A 24,894-nucleotide genomic window follows, 5' to 3' on the forward strand; every position below is an offset into this window, starting at 1 on the left:
CCTGCTGAAACCAGGCAAGTCATGCCAAGTACTTCAGCAGGTTCATAATTCGCTGATCTTTAGAATGGACCAATTGGGTGACTTTAAGCAAATCTACTACATTTGCATTTCAAACAGGTATTTCTTGTAGGAGGAAAAGGACAGGCAGCAACAAGGTTCTGGACTTTGCTCTTGGGACTTCCTACCCAACAGAAATTTCATGTAAGAGATATATCATCAGAAGGAGCTGGATATAAAAGCTCAATGATTCTTCCTCCTAGTTAATCTCTAAAACCATAAGGTGAGAGTTAATCTTCCCAGACAGGCAGGCTCTCTTGCTGCCGCCTTTGGTTGGGAGTGCCCCATTGCATCCAGGCTGCTCCAAGAGGGAGGGCTCATCAACGCCCTGGCAGACTGAATAGCTGTGTCAACTGCACGTTCCATCCACCCTAGGGGCAATCAAGGTGTAGGTCTATTTCCTTCTAGAGGAATATCCCACCTTTCTGACCATTCTACAAGGTAGGTAACACCTGCAAATGTTCTTTGTATATCCTGGGAGGCTGCACTAACTTGGACATGGCAGAGCTAGGGTAAGTGGTTGAACTCAATGATCTCGAAGGTCTTTCCAACCAGAGTGATACTGTGATGCTGTTAACTTGACCTAACCTGCCTCAGTGCTGGGCTTCAGTGGGTCGTTTTCCTTAACAGGCACTTTCAAAATGGTTGTCTAATATTAGCTGCAAGGAAACTTTCAGAGGAAGAAGTGAAGTATCTACTGAATACAAGCATTAGAGAGCTAGGTGTATTTTGATACAGTATCTATCTGAGACATGAGAGGATTTTAAACAGGCAGGTTCCCTATGTTTCTGAACTTTCACTTTGAAATAACAATATTCTAAAAATAAAGTATTGTGTATACTAAAAAATATCATATATTAACAATGTGCATTTCACAGTCAGGATTTTTTATTTCCTTAATGCCTTTTAAAGTATATCTAGGGATTTGCATTTTTTAAGAGAAAAAATAGTAGCATTTCCTATGTTTGTGTGTTGCAATGAAATGCTCAAATAACCACTGTGGCATCGATAGAGGGGTATCAACAGCTATACAGAGATGCACTTAATCCTAGTGGACATTTGTATGTTTTGTGATACTTTCTTTTTCCCTCCAGCTTCATCCCGTATGTTACCATATACATAGAAATAGAGTACAGAAAAGCAGGCAAATTGCAGCATCAGGAAGGTGATTACACATCAGCACCAGTTCTCAGGCAGATCACTGCCAGATTAGCTATTCCATAAACTGGTTCCCATTTTTCACAAATGAACATATTAAGATTATTTAAGTAATTCTCCTGGCCTTGTATAATAATGACATTAGATCCATGTGACAGTAACATGTTTCTGTGGTGATGCTTTCACCTGATCTTGTCACTATAAGATGTGTGCCAGGCTCAGTTGCTAGAGATGTATTTTTCTTAAGAATAAGGAAAAAAAAAAAGTGCTGTAAGAAAAGAACAAAAAACCCACAACCAACCAACAAACAAACAAAAACAAACAAACAAAAAACCACAAAAACAACAAAAAGCAAATCTACAAAACTACAAAAAAACACGACAACAAATAAATTAGAAAACATACTGCACATGAAGTAAGAACTTCATTTTGAGGAAGAGCATGTATCATGTATTCTAAAAAATACATTTATCTACAAGGAAAACCCACTCAGCTGCTTAGCTTTTCTATGTTGAGACTTCACATATTTCTTCCAAACCAGTACACCTGTCGTGATACTGAAGAAAAGTACATGTATGCATTTTTGTCTCATTCATACATCAAAATAAACTTTACATTCAAAAAGGAGAGATCTGTGGATACTTATAGTCGTGTAACAAAGTAATCTTAGTGTCTCCTTAATTGCTTGAAACTTATCTCTGTACAACAGCAAAACTAATTTAAGAATTGCCAAACTTTCAGTTAAAAGCTTAACAAGATCCACTGAAAACTATAAGCTAGGTTGTATATTTGCTCATGTTCATGTAATTTCACTGAAAGCAAGGAACTAAATGTACTGCTTCCATGGGGTACAATTGGTCAGGATTTGCCATGCATCTTTCTTTTCCCCACTAACCCAGAAGTGCAAAAAGCAAAAATTGCTTGATAAGAACGAGTAGTTCCACAAACACGTCAGCCTGGAGCTGCTGCTGGCATCTACTAGTTCAGCTAGCTCACATTAAAGCCTTTTACTCACAGAGGTCACTAATGTGAATCCTACTCCTCCCTCTTTAGATACTTATTTTCAGAATCTTCTTGGAAGTTACTCTGAAGTTCACTGTCAAATGTATTTGTAATCAGTCAAGATAATGAAAAATAATTTAGTCAGGAAGTTTCCAAAAAGGGACCCAGCACACTCATATTTGTTATATGTCCTTTAGAGGCCAGGCAAAAAAATCAGGTATGATCCATTGTGCAAACTTCTGATTTTCTCAGCTATATTAAGTCTTAATTTTTTATCAATTTAATAATTTTTATAACACTCTACCTTCTTACTTTGTCCTTTAGGAAAGGGCAGCAGAAAATTTATGGAAAATAAAGATATGCTGAGTTCAGTTTTCTTATAGAGCAGAGAAATTATTAGTCTTCTCTAATATAAATTAGAATCAAACTGAGTGTTTAATTTAAAAAAATGCAAATGGAAAAGCACCCGTGTACTCTATTCAGGAGATATTTTAATACAGTTTTCAAAAGAGAAGGAAAATTCAATAAAGATCATGATCTTTGACTTGATTTCACCAAATGTTTCATTTTTATTGCAGAATAGTTTTGCTCTCTGAATTTGTTTGGGTTCATTAGCAACACACAGAACACACACATTAACTACATGGAAACTTTCATCTTTCTGATGAACTAAACATATTATCTTTGTTTCTCTTTCTCGCATCATTGGCAACAGGCTTTTGTGTCCAACTGTGATAATGTCCTGTGCTCAGAACGTACATGTCTCCGTATGAATCTAACAACAGGCAGTTGGCATCTTGATGGCTTTCTTGTCCTCTATAAGGGGATGAACAAATACATGCATATGCAGCCCATTCTTAAATGGAGAGAAAAACTTGTTCCAGCTAGCAGGGCTTTCCTACACCTGCTACATTTAATACATATGTCAGGCACCATCTGTTCAAAAGACTCTTTTTTCCCTCCTTGTTCTTTAAATAAGACACACAAAGCACTAAGGAGCTCAAACATTGCAGAGGTAAAGAAATGCATGCTAATGGCTATCCATCAAGGCCTGGGGTTTCAACATAAAAAACACATTAGAGCAGAATAAGATCTAAATCAATGGATTGTTGTGTTTCCTAGCTGCTCACATTATTAACAAAACACTGCAATGAATTCACATTACTGTATTTGTGATGACCTAACAGCACCATGACAAAGCACTAATCACTTTAAAATATTGTGATTAAATAGTTTGTTGGGAATTGCTATTGAAATTGACATTTGTTTAAAAGAAGCCTCTGTCCTCGTATCTTTGTGATCTCCTGATTGATATGCAGTCATCCCTTAATTGTGGATAATTTTGTAAGCTATTAGTTGCATTTAAAATTCTCTTTTTACATTTGTCCATATTTGTCCAACTACCTTGATGATTAGATAATTTAAAAAAACCCACAAAACCAACAAACAGACAATTTCAATGTTTAATTCTTTGGACTTTACTATGGTTCCATTGTGTACAAGCCCTTTTTAAGCTATTTTATTTCTTGGTCTTAATAAGTCTAAATTAATTACACTCTCTTAGGCTTTTTCTGAAAAGCACTGTATTCTGTTTGGGGAATACTTTGTGAGGTTTTCCTTTATTGCCAGCTGATCAGTGAACACAGTAATAAGAATCTACCTAACTTTTCTATAGCCACTTGACTGTGTAGCCTTTTCTTTGAGTCAGGCTGGGAATCTGGAAATGCTTTGGGTGGCAGATCACGACTGACTTTCTTTTTGTGAGATTTCCAGTTTCCATCCAATGCAAGTGCAGCAGCTCTCATAACATCCTTATTCCTCACAAAGACCCAGCTCATTATTATTATTTTATTTTATTTCATATTCAGCACTTTAACCTAGAAAAAATTGAGTGATTATTCCACTTAATTTATTTTCTCTTAATCTCTGATGTGCTGAGTTGTATGACTGCACCAGGTGATATTCAGAAAAGCAAGAATACTCTCAGCACTCTAACTGTGGAGAGTGAAGGTGTTGCTGACTGATGGTGTCACAGTAGCAACAGTGAGTTGAAAACCACACAGGAGTATTGCCATTCCACTAACTACAGAAAAAAACTACAGAAAATTGTTGTATGTGCTTGAGTAAGTCTGCAGGCTTTTGCTCATATCAGATAGATAATTGACTCAAATAGCACATTTAAGGCTTAACTAAGCCTGTGTGGAGATGGATAAATAAAACCTTTTGAAAATCAGGACTGCCCCTTTTGGCACCTGCCTATGTGGAGACCCACCTTCACTCTAGACACAGGCCTCTCTTACTTCTGACTTCTGTGAAAATTTTCTGATACACTATGCACATTAAGAAATATCAGTTCCGAGTTATATGCTTTTTCATTATCCTGATCTAGAGCTGTGTGGTGATTTTGCTGTAGGTGGGCAGCTACCAAGGCTCTGCACAAATCCTCAGAGCTACCAAAGATCTTGAGCATAACCAACGTCATAGTGACAGAGACTGTCTCTTTCATTATATGCTTGTAATCAAAGTGCACTCAAAGAAAGTGGTTTACCTGTATTCTGGGCAAAGCCCTCCTAGGCTTGTTTCAAGCCAGATTGCTGGCCCAAAGCCCTGCATCACAGTAATTCAGAATGAGAACGTTTGACATTTTCTGCTAATGTAGAGCCACTCTGCTGCCAAGAAATTAAAGTTCATGGGACAAAACCGAGCTAGCAATAAACAACCTAACTCCAGTATAATCATTAATGTCCTACTCCTCTGTGCTCTGCTCCCAGGACTTTCTGTAACATTGTTTCCTCCAAAAATGTCAAGGGTGTGTTGTGGTGGCACCATATGAAAATGACCACTCAAGACAAAGAGGTAGAGAACCTGCTCCTCAGTCTTGGATGAGTAGTTAGACTACAAGGCTAGTTTGAAAAGGACAAAAGAAGGTGTTGCCATAAGGTTTGGGTTGTCTGGTTTCTGCTTAAGATCAAAGGCTGTACATAGTCTCCTAAAAGCAGACGTGTGAGGCCTGGCAGCTGAAAAGTGAGTTACCGGCATTTTCTTTCACAGGTAAATGAGAGAGTTAGCCTTCTATAAATGTCTTTATTATAGTGGTGTCATCACTGCATATTTCAGAGGCATCCTGGTTGTTAGAATTACTAGAACAACTTGCAAGGACTGTCTAGGCAATCAGTCTAATAGGCAATGTCTCTCCATGGCTAACATATCTGGTCTGTCTATATGTTACAAGCTTCTACTATAGCAAAAATATTAGGTGAGACAGAAGCTTGAGCCAACCTCAATAATGATGCAGAACTTTTCTTTTAGGTTGGAGGCAGCCTCCTCAGTCAGCCTTTTGCAGGACAGACATAGTTGTTGTTCTATAAGTTCAGTATTCTACTTTAGTCATCAGTTTGCCTCTAGTTACCCAACAGTGAATGAGATTGGTGTTACCAGGATACTAAAAAGCATGGAACAAGCATGTCCTTTTTTTTTTTTTTTTCTGGAGAAGATCTCCAGGGTGATAATGTTGTCTGGTGTCACTCTAGCCTGGAGGAAACAGAAACAGAACTTTCTCTGAATTTTTTCTCAGTCGTGTCATCTGCAAACCTGCAAAAGCTAGTACACATATCACTCAAGAAGGCACTCCAGGTTTTCAATGGCAAATAACCTATTTATGTAACTAAATGAGTATGTGTGTGGGGACAAAAAACTGTAAATCACAAAACATGAATAAAATTTTAATAAACACAGAATTAATCAGAAACAAAGGCATTTGTACTGTAACAAATGTGTCCTTGTATGAAGATGGCACTTGGCACGATAGCTAGTAATCAGAAATAAAAAAAAAACCAACAACAACAAAACAAGCACAGAAAGTAGGTTTTTCTCTCTCTCAGTGTATCACTGTCTGTAGCCTCTCTTCCAGCGTTACCTTTTACAGCAACTGCACAGTTTTGAGTAGATGACAATGCATGTGCATAAGGGTGTGCCCATAGACAGGTCCCATACTCCTTCCTTGTGAATCTTGATGTTCAGTTGCAGCTCATGTGGCATTATGCTCCTTAAGCTAGATTTTTATTTTATTTGCTTTTTTTTTTTTTTTTTTTTCTGCTTTGGGATTAATTTGCATTTTCTTAATATTGTGCCTGCATATCCTGTGTTGTTGATTTTTCATAGAGAATTTTTCAGCTAAATTCCCTAGCGTATGAATACTTGGGCAAAAAATAGAGATAGCAACTTCAAAGCAGAGATTTTAATTGTAAATTAATACATAAAATTGATTATCTCAAGGCGTTAGTGATAGAGTACTTTAATGTTGTGCTCCCATTATCTCACCACCTAAGATCTGAATCACTCCTTGGAAGTGTCTATCTTCATTGTAAATAAAAGGTTGCCTAGGGCAAGTAGCCTACAAATGTAAGCATTTCAGTTGCATGTTTAACATTAAATGGACTGAATCCAGGATCCAGACCTCAGAGTTTGTCTCAGAGATCTGAATAACATATCATCTCCAGATGCAAGTTATTTTGTTTTTAAATAATCTGTCACTTCTCATCTGTGTAAACTATGGGTGAACTACTATGGGGCTAATATGTCAGTTTACAAAGTTATGGTCTATCTACCTTGACTCTTGTCCTCATCTTAGGTAAAAGAAATTCACACTAGGAGGTTTGAATGATTATCAAAATTCACTGGCAGGAATTATTTTCACAGTTGCTGACTGATAGACTGGTTGATAGACAGAAATAACATAACCACGACATGTTAACTCTGTAAATAGATGTGGAAATAGATATAATGTGATTAGGTTCAAGAGGAAAGATTTCTTTTTAGTGCCTTTTCTAATTTTATAAACTCAAATTAGCTGACCTATCTGCTGTGATTTTCCAGAAAAAAAAAATAGAAGTAACAATGTAGATAAATTCTACAATGGGTTTAGTAAGCATTCATTCTAATGTATAGTCCTGATTCTTAACTTTAATAAAAGAAATAGATTACAATCCTGGTCATCCAGGATGTTTGTTCCTTTAAGATTGATGAAATAAATAAAATACAAGATATGTTGGGAAACTCACTCACTATATAAATGATGCTGCACCTCTTTTGGTTGCAAAACAATGCCATCTAACAATTATTCCATCCAAAAAACCTTAACAAGTTTAATTACTAATATATTTCTTAGAATAACTGCAACAATATATTGTAATGAATAAAATCTGTATCACATGTACCTAGGAAAGTCTCCAGACAAGAATATAGATTTGTTATTAGTGAGTGGAAAAATATGGTTAAGCCTGACAGTATTTAAGGGAATCCTTGATTAGCCTTTAGATTTGAGTTCTGAGCCGGGTTGTAGAATATGTACCATCTAACCTTCTACAACAAGCAATTATTGTCTTTCGAGATTATGTCACTACAAGCCTACAATAAAATCATGGAGGATCCTAAATGATGATGGCACAGATTTGCCCACATTAAACTAAGTATTGATAATTCTGAACATTTAAAAAAGATCATTGTACAATTGTGACAGAGCACTAGAACAGGCTGCTCAGAGATGTTGTGGAGACATTCAAAACCCACCTGGACACATTCCTGTGTGATGTGCTCTAGGTGACCCTGCTCTGGCAGGGGCGTTGGACTAGATGATCTTTCGAGGTCCTTTTCAACCCCTAAGATTCTGTGATTCTGTGATTAGAATAACTTCGAGTTTGGCAAGAATAAGGCAAGATTCAGATTTTGGAAGTTCAGAACTTGCCCATCATAAAGAGCAATTTGTCATTGTCTGATGAAAGAAACACCATACTCAAAAGATTAAAGTTTTTAAGTCACACATACCACAGTTTCTGTCATAAACTAAACAGGCTTATGCTATAATCTCAAAGCTTACAAAAGCTTTAAAAAGAAATGTTCACAACAAAATTTGAAATTTATTCATCAACATCCTTAAGTAACATTAAATTATTATGGAAAACAATCTGTAGGACTGTTTGCAACACCTAGGTGTATACCTACGTTTAATAAAACATTTTGTTGCTTCTGTGTTTCTTCATTAGCAAATCTCTGTTTATCTTTTTTTTTTCCCTCAGCATTTTTTTCTCCTCTCTTCTGATGTTACATTAATCAGAAGGAGTACTTAATGATGGTAAAATGACAACAAAAACATTAATTCCTATTGACTTATAAGTATCCAGTCATCCTGGAGATATAGGTTTCAGTTTAAGGCACCCAAAACTAGTCGCCTGTGTGTGTAGGTGACTAAATGAGCAGCAGATACCTCTGGATCCTGTCAGCACAAATCTTGGGCACAGTTCATTTGTTTAAATGAGGTATCTTGTACCATTTGTGATGCCCTTACCCCATGGATGTTCCTGGGTTGGCATTTGTCTCTCTGTTTATTGCATTAGCAGCCTCGTGTAAAATATCTTGGGAAATCTGAAATCTGACCAAGTACCTATGTTTCTGTGCCTGGTTTCAGTTCAGAGTGAGATGAATCTTAAGTCTCTTCTGTGTCTCAGTGGGAGCAGACACTTTGAATGAGAAGTTCAGAAAATGATCCAGTTTGCTCTGCAGTAAACATCTAAATTCAGGTGTATAAATATAGCTATCTAGTATCCATCTCAAGCACCATGAGATACAAGAGGCACCTTGATGGAGTCGTTTATATGACAGAGAATGCACCTGACAAGGATATCACTACCCTGATGGAGGGACAGGTAGAGATCAGGTGGGTTTTGATTAACACTAGAACTCTGGGATCTTACATGAGTTGTACAAATCAAAGTAGACTCTTAAGTTGAAGCCAAGCTTGCTGAATTCCCTGACTTTCATTTTTCATTGTTCTGCTTTCTCTGTTCTCTCTACAGCTGTTCTGGCTACTACTATAAAAGACAATTAAATGCTTTTATAAATACATTAGCAACAAAAGGACTAAGGAGAATGTCCATTGTTTATTGGATGCAAGTGGAAACATAGTGACAAAGGATGAGGAAAAGGCTGAGGTACCTAATGCCTTCTTTGACTTAGCCTTTAGCAGTAAGTTCAGTTGTTGCTGGGGTACCCAGCCGCCTGAGCTGGAAGACAGGGATGGGGAGCAAAATGAAGCCCCCATAATCCAAGGGGAAATGGTTAGCAACCTGCTACACCATTTAGAAAGAAATCTGGGGTGACAGGTGGTATCCACCCAAGCATTTTGAGGGAGTTGGCAGAATAGCTCACCAAATCAGTTTCCATTATTTATCATCAGTCCTGACTAATCCAGGAGCTCCCAGCTGACTGGAGTTCAGCAAATATGACATCTCCTTACAAGAAAGGCAGGAAGAAGGAGTCAGGGAACTACAGCCAATCAGCCTGACCTCAGTGCTGGAGAAGGTTATGGAGCAGATAATTTTGAGTGCCATCATGTGGTATATACAGGACAACCAGGTGATCAGGCCCAGTCAGCTTGGGTTCCTGAAAGGCAGGTCCTGCTTGCTGACCCTCATCTCCTTTTATGACAAGGTGACCCGCATGGTGGATGAGGGAAAGGCTGTGGATGTTGTTTACCTGAACTTTAATAAAGCCTTTGACACTGTTTCCCACAACATTCTCCTGGAGAAACTGGCTGCTCATGGCTTGAAAAGGTGTACTTTTCACTGGATAAAAAACTAGCTGTTTGGCCACACCCAGAGAGACCAGGTGGTGAATGGAGCTGCCCAGGGAAGTGGTGGAGTCTCCATCCCTGGAGCTATTTAAAAAATATGTAAGGTGCAGTGCTGAGGGACATGACACTGTTAGGGTAATTTTTTGACTTGATGATCTTAAAGGTCTTTTCCAATATAAATTATTCTATGATTCAATTATTCTGAAATATTCATTAAATGATAGCAAATCAGTACTTTTTATTATGGCAAAAACAGGTGTACCAGGGAGACAAGGCAGGTGCTTGACCTCCTGGCAGTGTCTAATGAGACACTTCCTCTGAGTAATATGATAAAGAAAACCTCACTGTACAACACTTGCAATATCACAGCTTCAGCCAGATCTTAATATCTGCTTTTGTCCAGCTTTAATCATTATGCAGTGATGCACAGCAAGAAACAATCTGGTCCCCAGTCTGAGTTCAATTGCTCTCACTCCTGAGAGGATTGTTTACTACAGGCATCTTTCAGACCTTAGAGAAGAGAGGACTGTACTCAAGCTTTGTTTGATTCAAGTAAACTCAAAGCAGTGTAAAAATATGCTTATAAACATCTCATGTAGGCTGTAATCCAGACCTCCTGTAATGCTTCAAGGGTCTTTCTATGTTGCTTTGACATGCCAATAAACCCTTGTTCTGTCCAGAGTTCCAGTAGATAAGAAATACTGAAGGGAATCCATAGCCACAAGTTACACAGTGCTAACTTGGCACTAGTAAGACCACCTGGTTTCTCTTTTGATTTGGCAAAGTGTATGTAACAATACTGTGATGGTTCCATATGTTAAAAATGCAATCACATGCAACACCAAACCCTGCAAATTCAGAGTCCTGAAAACAAATCGTGTATGATGGCACTTGCTTGGATTACCTCTAAACAGCAATATTCTGGAATACATTTAGTTCATCACAAGTGGGTGCACAGATTTCAATACAGTATGCATAAAGAGGATAAGTTACTCTCCAAAATCCTACGCCCTGATTTGTTTTATTCTTTAAGCAGTGAGGCAGAAGGTGGAAAAACTCCTACTTGCATCTATTACAGCCTCTGTATTACTGGAAGGTATCTCTGCAGCCTTTGCTGCAAACCAAAGTTTTATTGAAATAGCTAGTGTATATTAACACAAAGAAAATGTCCAGCCTCTTTTCTTACATGTCATTAGTACACTAAAGGAGAAAATCTCTTATGGTGGTTTGAAAGTAGCTGCTGGATCCTGAGAAAATCCTGCTGCTGAAATAAAATATTTCTGATGCCTTGGACACAATTGAATCTTCTCCAGTTCACATTTTTATTTGTAAACTTAGGATAGTAATATTTAATTGCTTTCCTTAGTGAGGATAGTGTAAGGATTTAATAGTTACTACTTATACAGTACTTTGCTTATATTGATTTCTATGTAAGTGCCGAGAATTATTAATATATTTTTTTAAATGGCAAAAAGTTTATATTTATGTGTTGTCTTCCACTCCTTTAATTAAGCAGAAAAGCAATGTATATGAGAAAAGTGTACAACATAATTTCACAGTAAAAGTGAAAGCCAACAACAAGTGCCATAAATTATGAAAAGTAAATTACTGCCCTACATGCAATATAATTAGTTTGACTTATTTTATCCATGCATATTATCCTTGACAAGACAAGCTGATTGTACAAATTCACTAACCTGAGTCTGTGGTTTGAGATTTGTTTTCTGTTTCCAGAAGATGTGTTTCATTTTGGGGAAATCAGCTGAAACTTATTTCAGCATTAAGCCAAAAATCTCTGCGTTGACACAGGCCTTTTCTGGAGTGGATTTCTCAAACCATTCAATAACTCTTCCATTTGCATCTATTGTAAAACTCCCAATAAATTCAAGAGGTAAAATTATCAAATAACATGGGGTACACTTGGAAAAATTGTTCTATTATATTTATATGTTATAGTTTTCTTTTTGTGTAATAATTTATGCTCTAGCATCTCCAAAATTAATGCAATTATTTACTCATAGGTTTCTGTTAATATCTAATATCTCTAGGGAGCATTAGAATGCTGAAAACAGAAAACATATACTCCATGAGTAGTAGTGTGTGTATCTAAAAGATGCTAGTGCTGGCCTATTTAGGGCTTTACAGAAAGTCACCCCTACACTGAATGATGTCCCTAAAGGAACAGGAAGCTGATAAAGAAATTGAAGCATGGGGTCATCTGCTTTTATCGGTTGAACAATTGGAATGCTGTGTTGTACATCATCAAAAGTCTGAACTGCCTTCCCGTGCAGCAAAGAACAGTACAGGCCATGTTACGGCAGATTAACCTGAAGTTAGCAATGGTGTGGATAACTAGCAATGCGCTTCAGAAAGAAGAATGTCAGCCTGCAAACCAACCTGCCACAGCCACCTGAAGATCAGAGCTATGGATCCAGAAAAACTCTGAGCTGTCAAGACACCCAGACAAATTGAATCTCCCTAAAACCTCCCTATAATAATTGTAATACAAATCACAGCCCCCAACTATCCCTTCTCTACAATCAAGCACTCCCCATAACAAATGAAAAAAAAAAGAATCAAGAAGGTCTGCCTGCTTACAGGGAAGCAAGGACACATAGCTGACATGCAGCATGTAATCTTAGCTAAGAAAAGGTAATCTCCCTTCTTTGGTGACGAATATGTAAACCTATGCATTGGAAAAATGCAGGTAGTATCACAACCAGAGAAAAGTTTCAGACTTTCTTACTACTGTACTTTTTATTTATGCATAGGCAGACAGACACATACAAGCACAAGAGTATTTGGCAGCTGTTTTGAACAGATGGAGTCCTATAGATCTCCAGGGGAAGAGCCTGTGGAAACATAGCCGAAATACATATTACCATCCTTAAAATAATCTAGGAAAGAAATAAACTACTGAAGAGAAGTCAGTACATGTCCAAACTGAGTCACAGCTTCCAAATGAACCACCAGTACCTTAGGGTCAGAGAAAGAACAGCGTGGTCATTTAATATGTGGTCAGCTGCATAACCAAAAATGTTACTGCATACTCTGGGCAATGACCACACCATAGAACTAATATTCTGGAAACTCACGACATCAAGATTATTTTTAAAATCATATTTTGCAAACAGAATTCTTAAAACTTTCTATGATGAAAGAGATCCTTATATAGAATGGGAAACAAATTTCACATAAGCTCATTTTTTGACTCATCCAGGAGAAAAAAAATAATCCAATACCTTCAAGAAGGATTGATTCTCAGGAAAAACAAAATCATACTAGGAAATGTTGACATTGCTGACTTCTACTATCCACTTAATTCTCTCTATTCAGTCTCAAAAATTCTATCTCAGGGCTTATTTTGTTTTGCAACTATATCTCTGTGAATCCAAAATAAAGTGGCTTTAGAGTTCAAGAAAACCTCCAACATGGATTATAGTGTCTGCAGAGAAATATTCATTTGCATAACAAAGTATCTAGCTGGCTATAATCCTAGTTAAGAAGGAATGTTTTTTCTTGGAAGATGGTTCAGAAAGTTATTCTGTCAAAATGTAATCAGAGGTGGATTCCTTTTTTTTGAGCTTAGCAGCCACATACAAACAGATTTCAGAGGAATTTTCCAATTGAGAAAGAAGCAGTAGCATCATAGAAAGACAAACCATATAAGATATAGAATATAGCTTCTAGAAAAGTAACTAATGGCAGAGTAAATGTCTTCAAGCTGTCAGTAAATGTACCCTAGAGGATTCTGAAGTATTTTTAAAAGTTTTAAAGATTAGGCAACATAAGTTAGGTATAATAATTCATCTCCCCCTACTTATCCAAACCTATTTGTCTACTTTATACAAACACCTCTTCCAGATTTCTATGAAAAAAACTGTATTAGGTACATAAATTGGGAACAATATGGTTTTCCTGTATTTTCTCAGCTTACTCCGCTGTTCAAAATTGCTTTGCATAATTCAAACAAATATTTAATGTCCTGGTTCATTTCCACCATTTAATTGTTTTATGATTAGGCTTTTAACATTTAGAACTCAATTCAGTTTCTTCCCCAGAAACCTATAGTACCACCTAAAGACACCTGAGGATATCCAGAGAATTCACATAGAAATGTCAAATATAACACAGGACTTACAGGAAGAAATCCCTTTGTTTTGGAGGCTCAGCTGAAGATTGAGCAGCAGACTATAATACCTTATACAATACTACATGTACATGTCTGGGCAGCTGATTCAAGTGCAGAGGATATGTCAGTTGTGCCCACTACCTTTAACAGTCTTGGCCCTGGGTTGGAGATATAGGTTTAATTTCTCTGCTTACAAAAAGTTTTTGCATGATATTGAAAGAAGACCCTTCCTCCTATTCTACTCCATATGATGAATGGACCAGTCAGTGGATAAGGAGTTAGCTGGATGACCACACTCAAAGACTAGTAGTGGTCAATGGCTTGATGCTCAAATGGAGACCAGTGATAAGTGGTGCTCTTTATGGGTTTCTACTGGTACCAGTACTGTTTAATATCATTGGCAACATGGATAGTGGAATCAAGTGCACCCTCCACTCATTTGCTGATGTCACCAAGTTGTGTGGTATGGCTGACCCACTGGAAGGAAGGGAGGCCATCGGGAGGGACCTTGACAGGCTTGAGCTTATGGCAACTTCATTAAGCTCAATAAGGCCAAGTGCAAGGTCCTGCACCTGGGTCAGGGCAATCCCAAGCACAGATACTGGGTGGGTGGAGAACGGATTGAAAACAGCCCTGAGGAAAAAGACTTGGAGGTGTTGGCTGATAAGAAGCTCAATATGAGCTGGCAATGTGTGTTTGCAGCCCAGAAAACCAATGGTAGCCAGCAGGTTGAGGGAGGTGATTCTCCCACTCTACTCTGCTCACATGAGACCCCGCTGGGAGTACTGTGTCCACTTTTGGAGTACCCAACACAGGAAGGACATGGAGCTCTTTGAGGAAGCCCAAAGGAGGGCCACAAAGATGATCAGAGGGCTGAAGCACCTCTTCTATGAAGATGGGCTGAGACAGTTGGGCTTGTTCAGCCTGGAGAAGAGAAGGCTCTGGGGAGAACTTACAGCAGCTTTCCAGTGCCTGAAGGGACGTACAGGAAAGCAGGGGAGGGACTTTTTACAAGGTCATGTATTGATAGTACAAGGAATAATCACTTTAAAATGGAAGAGGGTAGATTTAGGTTTGATATTAGTAAGAAATCCTTCACTATGATAGTGGTGAGACACTGGAACAGATTGCCTGGGGAAGCTGTGGAAGCCCTATCTCTAGAACTGCTTAAGGATAGATTGGATGGGGTTTGAGCAACTTGATCTAGCAGGACATGATCCTGCCCATGTCCCTGCCCAGAGGCATTGCAAGTAGATGGTCTTTAAGGTCCCTTCCAACCCAAACCATTCTATGATTCTACAATTCTTCCTTAATTTCTCTTGGAATCAGGAAAGGCAAACAGTATTTTTTCATCATCTGCCTTGTATGGCCACGTGTCTGAAAGTATTCAAATGTGAACTTTCTGTGTATACTTGAGTGGAAGGTGAAATGTCCTACAAGAAACTGAGCAGTAACATCAGTTCTTGGTACAGCTCTACTGGTAATGCAGAGAGCTGCATAAGAGCACCAATACTCTTGTCAATTTGCCCAACACATGTGCCATATGGCATCATGGTCCTGAAAGCAGAAAGGCCTTCTTAGCTCACACTTCTACTCTTTCCTGTCCCAGAAATGCATCTTTTGGGTTCCAGACTGTATTTATGCAGTGCTTGTGATCTTGACCAGGGACAGGATACACAAAGAAAATGAAAATCATGCTAAAAAGACTAAATTCTAGCCATAAGTTCATAGGTTTATGAAATGAATAGAAGACACAAAAAGGTTATGAGCCTAGCAGAAAGTAAAATTAACACAGACTTACTCTCAAAGAGCTCTTTTAGCCTACTAAAATAGAGCAACACACTTTTTACATACTGGATGCATTCTGCTATGTAGCTGTGGGGAACACGACTTGTTCCTGCCAGGGACAGCAGATGGGTACATTTTGACCCAGTTGACCCTCACTCAGTCTAGTCCACACTAGCTACCTAGCTCATTGCATGACATAAGTAGGATACATTGCTCCCTGGAGTGCCTAGTCTGCTCTACAATTCAAAAACAGTGAGCCCACATGACTAGCCCACTTAACTTTAAGACTCTAAAGAAAAGATGCATTATTTTTACCCCCATGTGATGTCCTTGAAGCCTTTGGCTTCTGTCTGGGTTTGCACTGTGAAGGTACTGTGCCTGAAAAAATACTCTAGACAGCACTTTAGTCTTCCCAGTTTTTCTGTGTTGAGTGGAAACGTATTAAAGAATGAATTTGCAATATATTTAAAACCTATTTCAAAAACCAATTTAGTTAGCTACCCCTCTATTAACAAAGCACAAACAGTTAAAAGCAAGGAAATTAATAGATGCCATTGCATACTGTCCACTGCTATCTCAGAAATTAATGCATACATCTCATCAAGTGTAATGAAATACATATTTCATTAGAACTCAGTGACCTTACTGCTGACCCACAGAAAGGTGGATATTATTAGATGGGAGTTTTTGTTATCTTTGTCTTAGTAGCAGAATATTTTCTTTAGAGAAAAGCTGTTACATGAACAACACTAGCAGCTAATTATATATTGACAGTAAAATGCCATGGTAAGTTACTTGTTGTACATTAAGAAACCATGTATATCCTCAAGCAAGGGCTGGAGAATGGTTCCAGTTCACCCAAAATTTATGGATGGATTCTGCCTACTGGCTTTAATTGTCTCGCATAGATGTTACAATCAATATTTGAAATGCCCTTGCCTGGTTCTAGCAAAATGACTCCGATTACCTAAATTACCTCCCTATTGTGCCTATACTCAGAATATAGTCTACAGAAAAAAAATTAAAAGAGTAGCAAGCCCTGCAAAGTGAATCAGAGTGGAATAATCTATTTTACCTTGTAATCAAACCCTTCCCAGCCAAGCCCTTTGTGCAGTTGCCTCAGCAGGTCTGAAGAGATGAACCTTCTCTGACCTTCATAGCTCTGAGTGAAAGCAAAGATTTCTGGTCAAAGGCAGGTTGACAAAATCCTCCTTCTATAGGGCAGTTAGCTGCAAGCTCTCTCCTCTACCTTTGGGAGAAACACGGGCACCAGTTTCATTAAGCTTAAAATGCTACCACTTGGGCAGGTAATAATTTCAGCATTGTGAGGTCTGGCTCAGTGCATTTATGTGACAGCTATAAGGCAATTGTGAAAAGCCTGGGCACTTCTGTAAGGTGAGCAGGATTAGCCTTGGTAAGAACTCAGATGCTTACAGGACTCAGACATATATTTTGACAAAGAGTCTGTGCAATTACATTTTTTGTTTATTTTTCAAAAGGGCTTTGCTGTATTTATTGCACAATTGCTGGTAAACATATAATATTTTACATATGTATTTCACTCTGGTTTACTGTTGAGGTGTTGTTTTGCAATAGACTGTCTCTGCTCTTAGTAAGAGTAATACGGGAGTACTGAATAAATAGCTGTAGCTTAATTAAATTCAGAAACATTATGACTGTTTATGTGCACAGAAAACCAGGTCAAACTTGTTTGTTTAGTCTTTAGGCATCACCAATTTTATATTTTTCCTTACTATTCTTTTATTTGCTCTTAATTGCTTGGGATTTCAAAATATATGGTGGATGCTGGCTTCCCTGTTTTGCCTAGTCACAATGAGGAGACTTTAAATTATGTGTTTCTTTATGTATCTGGCATTTCAGATGGTAAGATGTTTCCTTTTATTTATTATTTTTAGATAATCATACTTCCTTTCTTCCTTATTCTTTTTTGCCATACTTTTTTGTTTATCGGTTTTATAAACATTACCCTCATTCTGGCAGCACTTGAAGTTGCCGTAATGACATGAAAGTCCTCCAGTCCTACTTGCTAAATAAACATGCTGAAATATGCTCTCTACTGCCAGAAGAACCCTTAGACCTAAAGAGAGATGGAGGATAAGAGATGCTCCCTGTTGGTTAGTGTTGCTTCATTTCAGCGAGTGCTCCCTCTCTACATAGGACAAACTATATCTGATGTGTCTTGGTCTTTGCATTCTTATTTGCCTTCTATATGTACAAAGGAAAAACCTGGGTATGAATTAATAATACTCTTCTATGCATGTGAGTAGGAAAGTACTAGAGTGTGACAGAGGAAAGAGAAAGAAGAAACAGGAAGTGTGAGGAGCAGAGACTTCAGAAGAGCAAGGGGGGCATGTGGCTGAAGCACTGTTTAGTCAGCAACAGCACACAATTTCATGGCAACATGAAAATGTAAGACAAACATCTCCCTGGAGGTACCAAAACTGTTGCAAACACTCTGTAGTGTGTTGACCCCATTGCCTATCGCAAGCTTATACTTTCCTCCCTCCGGTGTTGGTGAGACTCATACTGTATCTCTTCTCTGACTTCACTTTTACCTGTCTTTATGTCTGGGTTGTTTGTAGTATGTTCATTTTTAATGCTCCTCTGTAGTAAGAGTCTCTTCTCACACAGCTTCTGGACTATTTTTCCGCTTTATTTCTACCCCATTGCTTCACAATTCTCATCCAATTTGTGACAGTGCTGCTCTTATTGCTTCTTCATGTCTAAATTTTAATAACTAAAGCTGACCTCATGTCCACATGTACAAACCAAGACCAGGAAAGCTGTACTCAGTCTTATTTCTATCTTCCTACTAATCTGTTATCTCCAACAAAAATTTAGGATTTGTTCTCATAAGTTCAAAATAATACAACAAAATCACCATACTTAAATCAAATAACAGTTCTCTCTCTTTGATCCTGGTTCAGCAAAGTCCTTGCACTATGCCTAACATTTGGACTGAGCATAAATCTCATTAAAATCAAGCACGTGCTTAAGGCCCTAAAATAGGATCTCCTGGCAACAGACGTCTGCAACTAGTTAGAAACATTTAACCATCCATAACTATATTTCTGCACTGTGCTCCCATTTCTATTGCTGCATTATCAATCTTCATTCCTGTCTCTTTGTGCCTGGACAGAAATTGCTTTGATTTTTGAAAACTTAACTCACTCAAATTTATTCCTATCCCCTTCCTCCTTTCTGTGCACGTAGAAATCTTTCCTTTCTATCAGAAAGCCTCATAGAAAAGCAAACTGAACACGCCACCTCTGTCACAGTGACTTTAAGCCTTCTTTCCTCTGTCATCTGTAACTTTTTACCCTAGAAATTCCACATACCCCTTGTGGAAAATGTGGATAGTGCATGTTTCTCACCTTTTCCATTTCAGGTTATGCAGCAATATATTCTGTGGATCTAATAGTGTCTTTAACTTCCAACGTACAAGTTTTCAAATAATGACAAGCTTTTAAAAATATGTATTTGAAAAGTTTTTTTAGCCTCTTTTTTACCTAGGTTGTTTCCTATTATAATCAGCAGTCTTCTCAGGCATATTTAACCTCCAGTAATATTTTCACCTCACCAGATTCTTTCTTAGAAGCTTCAAGCGCTGATTTTTTTCTGGTTTTCTTTTTTATTATTATTATTTTTTACTTTTATTTCTTTTTTTCCCCCTCTTTTTTGTGGTTCTCTGCATACCTCAATAAACTGTAATCCATACCCAACATCTCATGTCTATAACTAAAGTGGATTACTAGCTCCAGTAACTCAGGTTTGTTTCGGACTGTATTAGTTCTCTCAAATGTGTGGAGAGGTTGGTGCTGATCTCTTTTCACAGGTGGTTGGTGACAAAGCAGGAGGGAGTGGCTTGGCTTTGTGGCAGGATGAGTTTGGACTGGACGTTGGGAATGTTTTTTCACAGAAAGAGTGTGTTTAGACACTGGAATAGGCTGTCCAGGAAGGTGGTTGAGTCACCACCCCTGGATGTGTTGAAGAGTCGTTTGGATGTGATGTTGGTGGATGTGGTTTGGGGGAGAATTTTGCAGAGTAGGTATGATGGTTGGAATAGGCAATCCCAAGGGTCTTTTCCAACCTGAATAGTTCTATGATTCTATGAAATCTGTTTACACTAAAGCTACAGATGAAATTGTCAACTAGCTCTTCTATTTGAATCCTTCCCTCCTACTGTACCACTATCCACAACTGAACTTAGGTTAATGGCACATTTGAATTTCAGGGCAGGCATTGTTAACCACGTGATGTGTTTTGCAGAGTTTTGCAAGATGACTGATGAGGTAGATTTCGTTACAAACAGGTTCAGGGCAAAAAAGGTGGAGTTTATTGTTGGATCTGAAGCCAGCAATTCAGCCCCATTGCTTTGGCTGCAAGCCAGCCAAGAATTTCTTTTCTTTGACTTCTAGGCCCTTCCACCTTGGCCTTTAATGCACACATGGTGAGATGGCACAACAGGGCTGTGAGGTGTTTGTGTTAATGCAGGTGTAATAAGACTATTCACCCAAATGTTTAAGAAGACAGGAAGCATGTAGTTGTAGCACCGGACTTTGTTTAGAAATTTTTACATAAAAATCACTTGGGCTGAAATCCTTGAAAGTATTTAGCATACTAATTTTCAATTAAAATCAGCTAAATCACTCCATGGGATGAATGGCTGTTACATACATAAATAACATTTAATTCTGGATCTTTGATCTTTTGGAGGCCTTTTTACTGGCCTCCGGTGTGGTCAGTGAAACTAATGAAAAAATTATCATCAGCGATTTATAGGCAGGGTTAAAAAGAACAACCTCACCCAGCTGCACAATATTAGAAATAAGTTAATCCCTTTCATCTAAATATAGCTCTCCCCCCACCATCTTCATATGTAAAATTCAAAAGCTTAACTCCACCGCTATCAGTGAGATGCTTTTCCCAAGCCACTCTCAGAAAAAGCCATCAGAAATTGTCACTAAATGTCATTTTCAGTATCAGCATTGCAGCTTCTGTCCACTGCAGATTAAAAGTCTCTTTCAAGCACCGCTTTGAATTAAGTAAATCACAGCAGCACTCCAGCTACTCCACAATCTCTACTGGAACATTTTCCTAGCATATTTAGACTACAAATGTATTTCTATCAGCACCATAGAAGTTAGGAGACTATGAAAACTCTTTGCAACAACAAGGCTCCTGAGGCAAATGAAAGCTTTTAATCTTTAGCAATCCGTTATTGGAGTAGAGTATTTCTGTGGTAGGGGTATTTTCCTTTTAGGGTTAGACAAATTCAAGTTTGTAATTGTAATGGTTTAATCCCTATTGTCAACTAACCCCCACACGGTTGCTCTCTCACTTTTCCCAGTGGATTGGGGGAGGGAATCAGAAGGAAGAAAGTGAGAAAACTCATGGGTTGAAATAAAGACAGCTTAAAAGGGAAAGCAGAAGCCACATAAGCAAGCAACACAAAGAAAACAAGGAATTCATTCACTGCTTCCCATCATCAGGCAGGTGTTTAGCCATCTCTAGGAAAGCTGGGTTCCCCTCATGTGCTATGGTTACTTGGGAAGTAACTTGCCATCACTCCAAATGTCCCACCCCTTCCTTCCTCTTTCCCCACCTTTACATGCTGAGCATGATGTCATATGATCTGGGACATCCCTCTGGTCAGTTGGGGTCAGCTGTCCCAGCTGTGTCCCCTCCCAACTTCTTGTGGACCCCGAGCCTGCTCACTGGTGAGGTGAGGAGCAGAAAAGGCTTTGATGCTATAAGTGCTGCTCAACAATAGTGAAACATCCCTTTGTTATCAACATTGTTTTCAGCACAAATCCAAAACATAGACACTATGCAGGGTACCATGAAGAAAATCTACTGTATCCCAGCTAAAATCAGCACAATAATAAAACAAACTCTTATTCTTTGTATTATATGTTCATTACCATTCAGTTTTACTTAAAAAACTCTTTGGAATATGTTGTTTGAAGTGTCTGAAAGAATGATTGTAATTAATACTATTACGGTATTTCAGTTTATTTCAGTTATTAATTAAGAGGGAATTAGTGATAATTAGCTATATGTCTTACATATTAGAAAACAGGAAGCATTTAAGTTGAATTTAGCACATTTCATTGGTTAATATGCATTGCTTTTTCATTTACAACTGTGTAAAGCAGTATGTATTGCCTCTTTATACCTTTATTGCACAGAGTTTGATGATGCAAATACTCTGCCTAAAGTACAAAGTAGGCACTGCTGTGAGGACATAGACATGAACACAAAAGACCAAGTGTTACAGCCAGGATTCCTGCCTCCAGCTTCTGGCACTCACTGTTACTATTCTATATCGTAAATGTAAAGAGAGAGGCAACTCTTGAAAGATTCATGCCTTTGGCAGCCTAAGTCACCATTTGCAGGTGACTAACTTGCACTGTGGGGCAGTTTTATATAGATATTTAATCATTTAAGCCCATAATCTAGCAGGCATTTAAGCCCCTACCTTCCTTTGCAATAAATTGAACAAGGGCACCTTGGTCGATCTGCCAGTGTCTAGTTAGACTTCCAAAAGCAAATAGATACCTAGGGTAGGACTCAACCCATCTAACTTCAGGTGTTTTCAATGTAAGTATCTATAGCTGAGCACACAGATTCTGATTACATCAAATTAATAAAAACAATCAACAATAATCAGGGAAGATTATCGCGAGATTCCTGTATTGGATGTAGGTGTTTGCTCTAGAGTGAGGTGCAGACATCTACAGCAAATGACACTGGAAGTCAGCAAAGCTGAACCCATACCCTTAATATGAATCAAAGTTCACACAGAATTTACCTTCAGTTTAGCCACTGCTCTGCTAGGCATCTTGAATACCCTCAATGAATTGGTCCTCACAACCCAGTTATATTCCCAGTGAAAAATCTCATCAGTTTCAATGGAATTTGGGTCAGACTCTGACAGGAGTTCACACTAAGTAGTTGTAAATATCAATCACTCTGTATGACTGTGTCCAAAGCAAGCCTGGTCATACAAGCATGCAGAGAGTCAATGTCTGAGGCAAAATTCAACTGCATTCACTTCTCAGATTTCTCAAATGTGAGCCTCAGTGAAGTAAAGCCTTATTTGATCTTATTCCTGCTTCTAGACAGGAGTGACTTTATGGCTACCTAGCAGCATTCTCATTAATGCAGGGCAGAGTTTCCATGTATTACTTGTCTTCTGCATCAATTTTTCATTTGCAGTTTATTCACAGTACTCTTTACCTGTGCCCTTGAAGAGTCATCTTCTTCAAATGACTGAACTGATTTAATTACACAAAGTGCACCAGTAAAATATTTTTGGGAAGTGAAACAACATTTTACTCTTTTCAAATTATTCCTGATGTTGATAATGCCAGATCCATCACTGGGTAGGAATGCAGTGTGCTAGGAGCATGATTATGGCACTGGGTATCCTTTTGAAAAGTTCTACATTATGAAACATTATTAGATTTGCTAATGGTGGACAAAATCAGGCTAGAAAGTGTCCATTTCTTACTATAAGTTAATTAACTAATGCCTGTATTTGGTATATCATATGTTCTCTTTCCTTGAAATTCTTTATCATAAAATTGGCTGCCTTTCTCAAAGATGTGCAGTACCTTGATCAGAAGTTGAAGTCTCGATGTATCCATTAACCTGGTGAAATTATGCCTTGCATTACAAGAAGCCAGGATGTCTGACCAGTGTGGTCCTTTCTGCCCTAAATAGATGAAGCTTTTTCCCACTTTGACCTTGAATCAAAGGCCAATTAATTTAGTGGGAAACTTTCCTTTGGTTTCAAAGGACATAACAGGCTATAATGTGCAAACTCAGTTTTCAGGACTTCTGATGGCTAGGAGAGAAAAATAGAGTTCATTTTACCCTTGGAAATGGGATCGACTTAATGAAACAGAGGCCTCTCTGCATGGGCATGAATTTCACACAGATAACTTTCAGGATAGCTGCCTGTTACGCTGAGTAATACAGTACTTAGTTGAAAATGTGCAAAAAGTTAAAATTAACATCACAGCAGGAAAATTCATTTTATTTTAGTGTTTTTCACTTAAACGAGTAGGGGTGTATTGTGTATAATGATGTATGATGACCAATTTTCTGTCATCCTGAGCCCAGAAGTCATCCTACTGAAGATATGCTTACAAAAGCAAGAAGGATTTGGGCTTTAAATTATGTTGGGCTTATTATCATGGGGAAGAAATATAGCATGTCCCTAATTATGATTGTTTCTCATGTTGTTACTCATTAATAAGTAACTCCCATGTTCATATCTCCACCTTGCTGAGAAATGTGTGTACTCTATTGCCATCTAAATTGCAGAGTTGAATCATTGCAGTGGGCTGTATGCAGCATTCCTCAAATTTTAGTTACCATGTGACCTCCCTAGGGTTCTCAGGTTGGTACATTCAAGATTAATGAGACACTAGCTCTCTATCAGGAAGCTATTTAAGACTGCATTTAATTATTGTGAATTATTAGAGGAATTAATATAATCTGACCTTTTTATTAATACAAGTTAACTAAATCATGTCTGGTTTACCCTGGCATAAGGTCCCCAAATAGGACGTTTTTATGGACATTATTCTGTTAGAGACAGCAAGATATAATGCATATAGAAAGGGCCAAAATTTCAAGCAACAGTCCTCTGTTTTGGGGTCACCCTCTACACATACATGTGAGCATTTGGACCAGAGTTAATAGTAGACAATAGACACAAGTGCACAGGATTATGCCTGTTAATCATTTTGTAGGCACAGCCATTGCCGAAGAAATGTTTAGTGGTGACCTTGCAAGTGCTGAGAAAACAGCTGAGGTTCCACTGGGCACCCTTCAGAGTTCCCATAGGTAGCCTTCTGTGTTCTGTGAGTACAAATGAACAGATTCAGGTGGCACAAAATCAAATGGAGTGATACTGTGGGAGTACTCTCATTAATTTTTATCAGAAGAGTTTCTTAGTAGGGTGCTATTCTATGAGGTGACCGTATCTGGACCAAAGACATTGCTGTAGACTGCTCCACTATATTGCTCCACACATTGCTAGTCCTGTATCTGTTGTATAATTATCACATAGTTTTGATTTCAGATATCCTTTCCC

Source organism: Chaetura pelagica, unplaced genomic scaffold, assembly GCF_000747805.2.
Source record: "Chaetura pelagica isolate M959 unplaced genomic scaffold, ChaPel_1.0 scaffold288, whole genome shotgun sequence".
In the NCBI taxonomy this organism is placed as follows: domain Eukaryota; kingdom Metazoa; phylum Chordata; class Aves; order Apodiformes; family Apodidae; genus Chaetura; species Chaetura pelagica.